Source organism: Asparagus officinalis, chromosome 6 (assembly GCF_001876935.1).
Source record: "Asparagus officinalis chromosome 6, Aspof.V1, whole genome shotgun sequence".
In the NCBI taxonomy this organism is placed as follows: Eukaryota; Viridiplantae; Streptophyta; class Magnoliopsida; order Asparagales; family Asparagaceae; genus Asparagus; species Asparagus officinalis.
Window position 1 is genome coordinate 21,906,125 of NC_033799.1, and position 12,859 is coordinate 21,918,983.

Consider the following 12,859-nt stretch of genomic DNA (forward strand, 5'->3'; position numbering starts at 1 on the left):
GCCTTGGCTGCCGCCGCCGACGAACCCCCAAGCCCTATCACCTCCCTCGCCGGCCACCTCTGACGCCCGCACACCACTGCCGACCACTGCTACAACCGCCGGCGAACACCACCATGTCGACGTAGCAACCCGCTGCGCCGTGTCCCGCGTTGGATCCGACCCTCGCCGTCAACGTCGATTTGTTCGACAAAACCCCGAGGCAAGATCCCGCTCTCCTATTTCGTAGTTTGATTATTTACATTTTTATGAATTTTGCATAGTTTAACCCCGAGGCAAGATCCCGATCCTTGTTTAGTTTCGTTCCGGTTCTTATATTTATTGTAGATTATTTATGTGCAAGATTCCGCTCTCCTGTTTCGTAGTTTGATTATTTATATTTTTTATGAATTATTTGCATAGTTTAATTGTGTTGTATTTATCTGCGTGGGTTGTTTGGTGAACAATATTGATTTACATAATGGATATGTGATAAATGATATTTTCGGAATAATTATAATGAATTAAAAGAATTTAGTTCGGCATTAGAATCATTTTTAGATAATTATAATAATTTAAAAGAATTTATTTTGGAAAATGAATTAGTTTAGATTAATTGTTAAGCAAAATAATTTAAAATGGATTAATTTAGAAAAAGATTATTTTCTGATTATGTAGCTGTTGTTATGATTTATATTTCTTATTTTGATTATCTGATATGCTATGATATTATTGCACATGATTTGTTGCATTGATTGTTTCATGTTGTGATTGAGAATCACTAGGAGTTTATGACTATAGTGACCTGTATGACACCGTTAGGGTCTAGAATCTCGTTTGTAGTTGACCTGGAATTACGAGAATTGGGATGAGAAGTCTTGGTCCATGTGAGCGGTTGTGATTGTTGATGTATATTCCAGGCTCGCGCTGGTGAAGTTTGTGTAGTCACCGGGGTGTGTCTGAGGTGTTGAGATATTTGTGATTGTGGTTGTATTCTGGGCTCGCGCCGGTGAAGTTTGTGTAGTCACCGGGGTGGGTCCGAGGAGATGTGATATGTGATTGTGTGATATGTGATTGTTGATATATTTTCCAGGCTCGCGCAAGTGTCTTGTTTCGGCCTGGGGTGGGTCTGAGGTGAGGTGATATCGAGATTATTATTTGTTTTCCAGGCTCGCGCCAGCGTCTTGTTTCGGCCTGGGGTGGGTCTGAGGAGCAGGGATATTGAGATTGTTGATTATTTGAGATGAGTGATGTGATGGTTAGTTACATGACCTTGATTCTTGGCTAAGTATGAGTCTTGTGAGATGTAGGCCGGTTGTATTTCATTTTACACATAGATCGGGATTAATATTTAATTATTTACAATTCGAGACATATGGTATATACATGAGGGTTTCCTTATTTGGATTATTTCGCTCGACGTACTACGTCTCTTGTTGTAGATTTTTGAGTATTAATTTCATCTAGTGTATGCCATTGTGACTTGTACGATTGTTTCTAATCTTTAGCTGCATGAACTCGTTACCTGATCGCTTTTGGATGGTTTATGTTATCATGTTTTAGTAGTGTTTTCATGTTGATTTGTGGATTTCAGTTGTACGTTCTTTTGTTGTTTCTGTTATCGTATCGTTTTTCGCATTGGATTTCCGTTCGTTCTATTTTTCTTTGTGGGGTCGGGTCTTGCCGTGCGCCATGCACCTGACGTACACCTGTTTTCTCTGGTGTACGTCAGACTTAGATGAAGAACAGGTTCAGCTGGGAGATCATTAGGAGCCAGAGGATTCTCAGCAGGAGTGCCCTGCAGACGGAGCAGAAGAAGATGAAGATTAGTTATTGGTCCTCCGTTTTCTTTTGTACTACCTTCCATTTCTATTTGATCAGTGTATTTTGTATCTTTTCAGTATTCATTTGTTCATATTTGTATAAGGGCATGTTTGACCCGTATTTTATGTCTCGGATGTTACCCCATTTGTGATATGATATTTCTTTATTCTGAGTTTGTCTATTATATTCTTGCTGATTGTGATCGGGGACCTGTGACTTCGCATTGTTTTTATTTTCAGACGCTTAGCGTATTAGATTGAGAAGAAAAGAAAAGAGAAAAATAATGATATTGTATATTTCTTCTCAATCTAATACGTCGCGGGCTTGTTCACGTCCCGATTCCTCAGTATTTTGGGAAGCGGGGCGTGACACAAACGCTTAGTATGCATGGAGTCCCCACACAACGCTGTGCTCCTTCTCTGCTCCTCCCACGACAAGGGTTGCCGCCTCTACATGTGTGCCACCAGCCATCGCCACTCCAATTGCCTCGACCAGTTCAATAAAGCCTTCACCAAAACCAACGACGATGATGAAAACTTGGAGTCCATAGATCTTGATTTTTGCCCTCTTTGCCGAGGGCAGGTCAAAGGATGGACGGTGGTCGAACCCGCAAGAGAATTCCTCAACAAGAAGGGAGAACAAGTGGTTGAAAACTTTCATTTAGGTGATAAAGAAGAGAGAGCAAGTGGTTGCTTAGCAGAGCCTTCTCGTCGTCATGCCTCGGGAGAAGCCATAAATGTAGGCAGCTTACTAAAAAACCTCGAGTAGCAAATGACTCAAAAAAAGCTTTGGTGATTCAATAGTTCTATATGTCAATTGTTTTTAGCCTGTGATAAGCCAGCTTCAATGGATCTATGACAGCTGAATTTCATTCTAATAAGAAACTTATTGGAGCCCAATCTAAGAGTGAACTCTACAGAAGAATTATCAATTAAAGATGATCCATATCTGTAAAGACAAATAAGATTATTTTTAATTATACTATCATGGTTATCCTCATTTGGTTTCATCTGCAATTGATTTTATCAATGACATAACTGTTGTTTTAAGAGTATGATTCTTTGGTTCTTTACCTTCTTAAAACATCTTGCTCTATACTATTTTCGCAGTTTTTAACCATCTTGTGATTTACTTTGATTCGATGAATTTCATAGACATGTAATCAAAAAATCTCACGCTCCTAATAGGCATAAGTAGCTAATTGCCCAAAAGAAATTTGGAACCATTAAAGCTCAAAATATCCAATGATAAAGAGAGATATTTATAGTATCTCGATCTACTGCTTGTTGCATGACTATTAATTGTTTTGAGGAGATAGAAATAAGTAAGACTAAAGAAAAAAATTGATGCTACTATTTTAGTAACATCTATATTTGATGATTATGACTAAATAGGTTGTCTGTTGTCAACTGTATATAGGTAACATTGATTGATTGAAAATCAATGGTGTATATCAAATAAAATTCTTTTATAAAATTATTCATTGTTTTCTATTGTTAAATATGTAAACAATCTATTATCATCTAATTGATACATAAATGTAATTTCATTATTCAATCATTTTTAATTTTTAAATTCTATCCATATGTTCGAAACATGGATTAAATTAAATAAATCATAATGAAATGAATCAATAATAAATTAAAAATTAAAAAAATTACCACGTGTATTGCACGTGCAATCCAAGTAGTAGCATAAATGAGAGAGTAAAACAATAAAATAGATAATAGAATATGAGATAGAGCAGTAATGAAGAGAATCCAGGTCTTTTTCCCTCCATTTTCGCTGTCATCTCGCATTTATTTCGACCGGCATCATACGTGTTGGGATGGGTTTCCGTGAGAAGAGGGCAATTTCGGAAGATGAGCACAAATACATTAATTGCATGTGTATATATATAGGCTTTTAGGATTGAGACAAATTTTGTTGGGTCTTTTAAGACTGGGCCACATGAGATTTGTTTTTTAAGCCTTGACTCAATTATTTCTTTTTTATTTTCTTTAACTAAGATGTCACGTTGTTGACGCTGTCCCTTTGTCAACTGACTTTCACGCTAGCATTATTCCCTTTCCCTCGCGGAAAGAAAATATTGTAGAATACTACACGAGCTGCACGAGCATAAGTTTATAAATAATTTTTTTCCTCGTGAAATTAAAGTATTCTAATATATGCTTTTGTTCTTATTGGTCACTTACATTGGTCACTTACATGCATCTTCAATATTTCGAGATCAAGACCCTCGGTTGTTGAGATTGCTGTTTGATTCATCAAATCTTATTCGTTCTTTCAAATTGGTCATTGCGCTACTTTTTTTCCATCTTACGTGTAAACTCTGATTAGGTTAGTTCTTAATCCCATATGATATTTAGAACAAAAAGTTACTTATATTAGAAGAAATATTCTCTTCGATCTAACATCAGGACACTAAGGCCCCGTTTGGCAAAGGGTTAATGAAGAGGGGTTAAAGAGAAGGATTAATGTACTTAGCCCATTTGATAATCCGAAGGACTAAATTATTAACCCGTTAAATAAGTTTTATTTTAGCACTTATGATCAGTTTTAGTGTTTGGGAATAACAATGATTTTGACTATTTTCTTTATAATTAGAAGGGTTAACTCTTATTCTTTCTAAATAGGAGTATTATTAAACCCCTCATTTTGAGGGGTTAACTCATTTTAACCCCTCTAGAGGGGTTAACTTAACTCTTCTATATTTTTTATGTTTGACAAATTATGAAGGGTTAACTCACTTTAACCCTTATATAAATTTGTTGTGTTTGGTAGGTTAAGAAGGGGTTAAGTCTCCTTAACCCCTCTCTTAACCATTTGCCAAACGGTACCTAAAGACACTAATTTGAAAGAATTAATTAAGTTTGATTAACAGCAATTTCAGTGATTTTTTTGAACAAACAATTTGAATGATTTGAGGGATCAATTTCATAATACTAAAAAAATACCGACTAAATGACACCTAACTACCATATTGTTTCATCACCTTTACACTTAAATACTCTAAGTTGTAAAAAAGTAACAGTTTGATGCCCTAAGTGGTAAAAAAATGGCATGTACTTCAATATCCTAAGTTGTAAAAAAACTAGCACTTAAATACCATATTATTTTACCACATTTATACTTAAATATTCTAAGATGTAAAAACTAGCATTTTAATACCCTAAGTTATAAGAAAGTAGCACTTTAATACCATAACTTGTAAAAAAGTAGCATTTTAATACCTTTTGTTAGTTGTCAGAATGTATTTCTAAAAATATTCCCATGAAAACTAACAGAATGTACTAATGTGCTAATTTTTTATAGCTTATGGTATTAAAATATTATATTTATCTTAGAGTATTTAAGTATAAAGATAATGAAACAACATGGTTATTTAAGTGCCATTTAGCCTTCAATACAAAGAGACAGATATCCAAAAGAAATCCTTTAATATATCAAATTTCCAACGACTCGAGGAATGAGCATAAGGGGTGCAAGAAATTATCCACAGATATACTTGTACGTATATTCATACAGAATCGTTGATGCACAGAAAAAATTATAGGATTAATTAATTCCGTAGGATTGCACTCAACAATGAAGGCCCGGTAATCTCCTTTGTTGAGATGGTCTGAGATATACAGAAAACATGTCAGATTAACGATGGCGAGTTGTCCACCAATATCTCTCCGATGTTTAAAGTAAGACTCTTGATAATAAAGTAGTCAAAATAATAGTAAATCTAAGTTGGGCTTTTAGAAGATGATCCTCCTCAACTAAGGTCGGCTGTATCGAGTCTAGGTTAAGATGATGTGGGATCGATCTCTTACCTGTAGGTAGGGACATACTTGCACTAATTGTACGTATAGTACATGTGTCACCATACTATCAGTTGAGGTAGTTATGGTAATTACTTGGCCTGCAAGTATGTCCATGTAGCAAGAGCTCATTCGCATATGATGGTACAACAGACGTATATGTAGATCTGGTAAGTAATGGCATGTGATAATTAGAGAGATTGAGTATCCGATTGTTATCTCCTAACACGGTATGTTGAGGTTGTGATACGATTCAAATCAATCATCGCTAATCAGGAAAACCACCATAAAATCATGCCGGACTAGGATCAGTGTGTGCGGGGGGATAGGGGGGGCCCACCCACGTGGGATAGCATTGTGTCGCGCCGCTGCTCTCCTGTCCCATCTCCGCACGAACAAGCTCACAAGCTCATGGTCGTCTTCGCGCTGCTCCGCGCTGCTCCGCGCCCGCATCGAGCCCCCGCGCCCGCATCGAGCCCCGTGCCCGCTTGGAGACCCGCGCCGCCTGTCAGCTCAAGCTTGTGCTCGAGCTTTCTCCCGCGCGCTCTTTTCTCTTCCCGCGCTCGCGAGCCCGCCAAAAAAGCTTCAGCCTTCCCCCCTTTGGTTTTCTATAAATAGAGAAGGGGGTGGAGGAGTTAGATGTGGGGTAAAAATCTCAAGAGGAGTTTTTGAGAGAAAAGAAAGAGAGGAAGAGAGAACTTGTATAAGTTTGGTATTTTTCTTCCATAGTGAAACCCTCTCCCGTGGACGTAGGCTAGTTTGCCGAACCACGTAAAATCCCGTGTTTGTATTTGTCTTATCTGTGAGTTGTCATAGCTTGTAGGTTCCCTCGATATTTCAGTCCTTGAACTGATGAGAGGAAGAGTGTATATTTCACTTTGATGAAATATATCACTTTCGATTCTTGTTTCCTTTGAGAAATAAGAATTTCATTATCTATTCTCGTTTCCTTTGAGAAACAAGAATATAGAGGTTGACTTGTGCTTTTGTGATAACGAAAGACAGGGCTCTCTCTCAAGTGATATCGCTTCCGTGGCGGTGGGCGTGACTCTGCGCCCAACAATTGGTATCAGAGCCCTTATTCAGACTGGAGGTGGTAAAATTTCTAATCTGAGGTGGTGGTTGAATATTATGTGGTAAAACACAAAGAAATTGTTAAAATTCCTGAAAAAAGCGGATTTACATAATACAAGCGGAAAATGGTGTCTACAAGTAAAACAAATAAAATTGGAAAGTACGAGATTGAAAAATTCAATGGGAAAAATGATTTTTCCTATTGGAGGATGCAGATGAAAAATTCGCTGATTTCGTAAAAGTTGCACAAGGCTTTGGCTGAAAGAGAGAAGCATAAAAATATGTCTGATGAGGATTGGGAGGAGCTGGATCTGGAAGCACGAGCGTTGATTATCCTATGCCTTGAGAGGGATGTAGCTTTCTTGGTAGACGGGGAGGAAACGGCTGCGGGTGTGTGGTTGAAGTTAGAAAGCACCTTCATGACGAAGAGTCTAACGAACCGGATCTATTTAAAATCCAAATTGTACACTTGCAAGATGGAGGAGGGCTCGTCAATCCGGGAATACATCAACAAGTTTGATAGGATCTTATCAGACTTGAAAGACATTGAGGTGACAGTGGAAGACGAGGATCAGACGCTTCTACTACTTCTATCTCTGCCGAAGTCTTATGAGAAAACCTGGTGCAAACACTGATGCTTGTGGGTGATACTTTGTCGATGGATGAGACTAGAGCGGCGCTTCTAGCGGATGATCTTCGAAAAGTTGCAACTAGTGATATGGCCACTGGTGGTAACAAAGAACAAGCGCAGGGACTGTTTGCCAGAGGAAGAGGCAATGAGCGAGGAAAAGGCAAGGGAGGAAAGTCTAGATCTAAATCGAGACCTCTTGCGGGACGAGCGTGTTTCAAATACGGTGAAGTTGGACATTTCAAGGTCGACTGTCCAAACAAGAGAGTAGGTGGGAAAAAGAATAACAACAAGACTGAAAGACGAGAAGGCAAGGAAGAGGCGAGCTACGCTTCAGAGGATGGGAGCGATAAGGAATGTTATGTCGTCACGGATGGCAAGGATACCTCCGGGAAGTGGATTCTTGATTCTGGTTGCTCTTACCACATGTGTCCAAACATGAAGTGGTTTACTACCTACAGGAGCATTGATGGTGGAACCGTATTGATGGGGAACAACCATGCTTGTAAAACGGTGGGGCTAGGTGATATCAAAATCAAGATGCATGATGGAGTGGTTCGAACCCTGACGGACGTACGACACGTTCCCGGCTTGCGGAAGAATCTCATCTCAGTCGGAGCTTTAGACTCCGGGGGTTGCAAGATTATAACAGAGAACGGAGTGAAGAGGGTTGTTTGGGGTTCCTTAACAGTGATGAAGGGTGTTCATCACGGTAATCTATATACTCTCTCGGGTACGGCGGTGACGGGAGATGCAGCAGTTGGAGCTGAAGGAAGTGGTGGAGACCCATGTGAGCACACACGGTTATGGCATAGACGGCTTGGGCACATGTCAGAGAAGGGTCTGGATCTGCTTGGTAAAGAGGGTTTGTTGAAGAATCTGAAGAAGCCTTGCATGGATTTTTGCGAGGATTGTGTGTATGGAAAGGCGCACAGGGTTTAATTTCTGAGGAGCAATCACAAGAACAGAGGGATACTAGATTATGTGCACACGGATGTTTGGGGTCCGGCTTCGATAACTTCCAAGGGTGGTTCCAGATATTTTGTCTCATTCATAGATGATCATTCTAGGTATGCTTGGATTTACTTTCTGAAGCATAAGAATGAGGTATTTGAGACATTCAAGAAGTGGAAGGCAATGGTTGAGAACAGGACAGGGAAGAAATTGTAGACACTGAGATCTGATAACGGTTAGAATATACAGACGGTGCTTTCAAGGAGTTATGTGATCAGGAGGGCATTGCTAGACACTGGACAGTTAGATCTACACCACAGCAGAATGGGGTCGCAGAAAGACTGAACCGAACACTGCGGGAGAAAGCAGTGAGTATGCGATCATATGCTGGTTTGGGCAAAGAATGGTGGGCAGAATCGATTGCTACAGCTTGCTATATAGTGAATCGGTCTCCACATTCAACATTGGACGGTAACACACCTTATCGGGTGTGGTCAGGGGAGCATGCAGATTATGAGAGGCTCCGAATTTTCGGTTGTACCGCCTACTATCATGTTAATGAGGGAAAGCTTGACGCGAGGGCCAAGAAGGTAATTTTCTTGGGGTATGCAAAGGACGTAAAAGGCTACCGCCTTTGGTGTACAGAAGATTCAAAGTTCGTGATCAACAGGGATGTTACTTTTGATGAGAAGTCCATGATTGCTAGGGTGCCCAAAGATGGTGGTGTTAATACTGTTGGGACTCCCGAGTCCCAGGTTATTGAGATAGAACCGAAAGACCAACCAGGTTCTAGTCATGTTCAAGTGGAAAGTCAGGTAGATGATGAGCTTGAGCAGGAGGAGGATCAGACTACAACAACAACAGCTCGAGGATAGCTTGGCTTCCACTAGGCCAAGGCGAGTATACAAGCATGTACAGAAGTTGGGGTCTGATCAACCCCTGAAGCACTATGGGCATGTTAATTTGGTTTAATACGCACTTTCGGTGGAGGAAGATGAGCCGGTCTCCTTCAAGAAAGCTATTCGAGACAAGAATAGTGAGAGTTGGTTGGCTGCGATGGAGGAGAAGATGGAATCTCTCCGGAAGAACCAAACATGGGAGGTGGTCCCATTGCCCGTAGGAAAGAAACCTATAGGTTGTAAGTGGCTGTATAAAAGAAAGGAAGATTCTTCAGAGCTCGGTGGTACGAGGTACAAGGCGAGGCTAGTGGCCAAGGGGTTTGCACAAAGAGAGGGTGTGGATTACAATGAGATATTTTCTCCGGTGGTGAAACACACTTCTATTCGGGTGCTATTGAGTATTGTTGCTCATGGTGATCTTGAGTTGGAACAACTCGATGTAAAGACGGCCTTCTTGCACGGAGACTTGGATGAAGAGATCTATATGCATCAACCTGAAGGTTATAAGGTTGAGGATAAGGAGCATCATGTATGTCGCTTGAGGAAGTCACTCTATGGATTGAAGCAATCTCCTCGGCAGTGGTACAAACGATTTGACTCCTTCATGCTAAAGCATGGGTTTTCCCGAAGCGACTATGATTGTTGCGTTTACATTCGGAAGCTTCGTGGAGGTGATTATATCTATCTCCTGTTGTATGTGGATGACATACTTATTGCATCGAAGAACAAGGTGGAGATAGATAAGCTAAAATCTCAACTTAGAAATGAGTTCGAGATGAAGGACATGGGCGCTGCTAGGAAAATACTGGGTATGGAGATTAGAAGAGAGCGGGCGAATCGGCGATTATTCTTGAGTCAGAAGGGCTACATAGTGCGGGTGATCGCGAGGTTCGGGATGCAAAGTGCAAAGTCGGTGGTGACACCATTGGCTCCACACTTCAGACTCTCAGGTAAACAATCTCCCACTAAAGCGGAAGATAAGGCACACATGGAGCGTGTCACTTATGCTAGTGCAGTTAGCAATTTAATGTACACAATGGTGTGTACACGCCCTGATATTTCACAGGCGGTTAGTGTGGTCAGTAGATTCATGGCGAATCCGGGAAAGACGCACTAGGAAGCAGTGAAATGGGTCCTGAGGTACTTGAAAGGTACCGCGGATACGGGTCTGTGTTTTGATAGAGATACATGTCAGGTCGACGGGTATGTGGACTCAGATTATGCGGGCGATCTAGATAGACGGCGATCTACTACTGGTTATGTATTCAGGATACATAGAGCTTCAGTTAGTTGGTGATCGATGTTGCAGGCTACAGTGGCACTTTCTACAACAGAGGCCGAGTACATGGCTATGGCGGAGGGAGTGAAGGAAGCATTGTGGCTGTGGGGTCTTCTAGATGATTTGGGGATCGAGCAGGAAAGCGTGAACTTGTGGTGCGACAGTCAAAGTGCGATTCACTTGGCGAAAAATCAAGTTCACCATGCTCGTACCAAGCATATCGATGTCAAGTATCATTTTGTGCGGGATGTCATAGAGGAAGGCGATATTTCTCTCATGAAGGTGCATACGAATGAGAATCCCGCGGACATGTTAACCAAGGTGGTCACAGGCAGTAAGTTCCAGCATTGCTTGGACTTGCTTCATATCAGCCCGTGTTGAGTTGCCCAAGAGGGCATGGCCCTGCGGGGTAGTGATGGAGGTGAGGTGGAAACTATGTTGGAGAATAATTGCAGAACTACGGTTAGCTTGATCCCGGTGGAGGGTACGTAGGCAGTCACGGTATAGTGACGCAGCTGATTTGGCCTGGTTCTGTCCTGGATCTCTCTGGTGGAGTTCGTGGGGTTCTTCTGGTGTTCGTCCAAAATTTGAGGTTTATCAAATGATGTACGAGGTGGAGAATTGTGTGCGGGGGGACAGGGGGAGCCCACCCATGTGGGATAGCATTGTGCCGCGCCACTGCTCTCCTGTCCCATCTCCGCACGAACGAGCTCACAAGCTCATGGTCGTCTTCGCGCTGCTCCGCGCTGCTCCGCGCCCGCATCGAGCCCCCGCGCCCGCATCGAGCCCCCGCGCCGTGGTCGTCCAAAATTTGAGGTTTATCAAATGATGTACGAGGTGGAGAATTGTGTGCGGGGGGACAGGGGGAGCCCACCCATGTGGGATAGCATTGTGCCGCGCCACTGCTCTCCTGTCCCATCTCCGCACGAACGAGCTCACAAGCTCATGGTCGTCTTCGCGCTGCTCCGCGCTGCTCCGCGCCCGCATCGAGCCCCCGCGCCCGCATCGAGCCCCGTGCCCGCTTGGAGACCCGCGCCGCCTGTCAGCTCAAGCTCGTGCTCGAGCTTTCTCCCGCGCGCGCTCTTTTCTCTTCCCGCGCTTGCGAGCCCGCCAAAAAAGCTTCAGTCTTCCCCCTTTTGGTTTTCTATAAATAGAGAAGGGGGTGGAGGAGTTAGATGTGGGGTAAAAATCTCAAGAGGAGTTTTTGAGAGAAAAGAAAGAGAGGAAGAGAGAACTTGTATAAGTTTGGTATTTTTCTTCCATAGTGAAACCCCCTCCCGTGGACGTAGGCTAGTTTGCCGAACCACGTAAAATCACGTATTTGTATTTGTCTTATCTCTGAGTTGCCATAGCTTGTAGGTTCCCTCGATATTTCAGTCCTTGAACTGATGAGAGGAAGAGTGTATATTTTACTTTGATGAAATATATCACTTTCGATTCTTGTTTCCTTTGAGAAATAAGAATTTTATTATCTATTCTCGTTTCCTTTGAGAAACAAGAATATAGAGGTTGACTTGTGCTTTTGTGATAACGAAAGCCAAGGCTCTCTCTCAGGTGATATCGCTTCCGCGGCGGTGGGCGTGACTCTGCGCCCAACAATCAGGCATGGTAACGAAATTGAGATGAGTTTACTTGTTATGGACCTATATCGCTATACGTGGGCTTTTAGGTTAGGCTATATATACATCATTGAAATAGATAGAGAGAAGAGAGAGTTCTAAGAGTTTGATTTGAGAAGAGATTCTTTTCAAGGTTTTGACCCCCCGGAGCCTCGACAAATTCTTTCTCGTCACGCACAATATCTCCGAATCATTTTAGCAAGGAGAGTTGCCTTTAGATTCATCATCTAAATCGTTTTTCATCATGCTATAAATTTATCAAAAGACGATTTGACTATCGAAAAGGTTGATAAGATCTTTCATGTTTTCTGTACTTAATTGTGTTTGATTAATTGTGCTTTAAACTTGTTTTTACAGTGTATACGGCTCATTGTGAAGAATTAATTAGGTTTAAGAAGCAGTTTATTTTTCGCTTTTATTCTGTTTATTCCGCTGTATATTCCGTCTTTTTTGCGAAAATCCATATCCCCCTCCTTCTAGGTTTGCATCACTATCGAGCATTAATAAGTGATCTTTATTACTTTCCATTCCTCATCAACAATCACTCAACTACCGGGGGAGGAAAAAAAATGGGCTCAAGCACCCCTCGAGCAATCCCCTCCTTCGACCTCACGGCCGACCCAAGAACAACCCAGCCCAACACAGACCAATGGTCCGCCATGAGCCGCGCCATCATCTCGGCCTTGGAGACGTCGGGGTGCGCTCTGGTGAAGTGCGGTGGAATATCCGGCGACGACCGGGCCGAGCTGTTCGCGTCGATGAGGGAGCTGTTCGATCTTCCGGCGGAGGCCAAGGGG

General features: G+C 42.0%; 1 pseudogene; it reads left to right on the top strand.

The window, feature by feature from the left end:
* Positions 12,164–12,859, top strand: part of LOC109845893 — a 4,751-nt pseudogene continuing 4,055 nt past the window's right edge.